The following is a 1180-nucleotide window of genomic DNA, read 5'->3' as shown; positions in this document are numbered from 1 at the left end:
GAGAAGGAATGACACAGAAAGGAGTGGCTTGGCTGCAATAAACCCGCATATTTACCTCACTGTGGGTGAATACTTCTTTTTTTTTTTTTTTTTTTTTTTTTTAAGTGGTTGTACCTGTAAATCTAGTCATGGAAGATGCAGTTCTTTTAGCTGATGATGGTAAGCAATTATCTGTGAGGAGTGACCTGGCACCCGGGGAAAACCCAGGGGTCCAGGATCCGGGACACCCTCTGTGTCATCTCTCAACTCAGCAGCGTTACTCAATGGAGAAACAGTCCTGTGTTTCTGGTAAGGACAAAACTTGAACCTGCTTCCATGTCTCACATGGATACAGATAAAGATGCATATGAACACGAGACCTGGATCCAGGAGCTTCCTGGGCTGAATTTCAGGCTGTTTAGACCATGGCGTTGGCTCTCTGTGTTGTAGCTAATCAGCTTCACATTTGAGTAAGTTCAAAGTTCACCAGAGCCTGGGTCTGCTCTCCCTTTATTTGCTCCTCTGACTTCAGAATTAAGCTAAGCAAAGTAACTGGTCACAAAGATGTGGAACACACTGGTTATAACAGATCCTCACAGCTCTGAGTAAGGAAGCTTCCCCCAATGATGCCTGTGATCCTCTGTTTGAGCTGGAAGAGGTCAGAGAAATTAGGGAATTTAGAACAGTATATCCAGGTGCAAGGCACATTTCTGGGCTCTGAGGATGTCTGAGTCCCATTCCCTGCTTGATATTAGGGAATCACTATTTATTTACAGCCTTTTGGGTGTAAAATATGACCTTGAAGTTACACTGAGCAGAACAAGCAGTCCAGGACATGGGAAGCACAGCAGGCCTGACTGACCTTGCAGGTGTTATTTCCTCGGAGATGGAATCGAGGGCTGGCACTCTGTTCATTGGCAACGATTTTTTCCTAGGTAAACTACCCTGTGGTAATTGTGGCTGATAAAAAGCAGCAAGGAACCTATAATACAATGGCATTACTTATGAGAGTAAAATTTCAAAATCTCTCTATTGTTTGAGCACCTATGCTTTTATAAAAAAGTGCTACCCTCTGATAGTTTAGGCATCTCTCCCAAACACATTCTTCAGTTTGTCCTACACGACTGTGAAATGTTAGCTTTAAATCCAACAGAGAAAAAATTAACCCTGGAAGCTGCTGAGCATCCAAAATTCCCATTAG

Source organism: Poecile atricapillus, chromosome 16 (assembly GCF_030490865.1).
Source record: "Poecile atricapillus isolate bPoeAtr1 chromosome 16, bPoeAtr1.hap1, whole genome shotgun sequence".
NCBI classification, from domain to species: Eukaryota; Metazoa; Chordata; class Aves; order Passeriformes; family Paridae; genus Poecile; species Poecile atricapillus.
The sequence above is the reverse complement of the archived record's forward strand: the minus strand, read 5'-3'. Positions refer to the sequence as shown.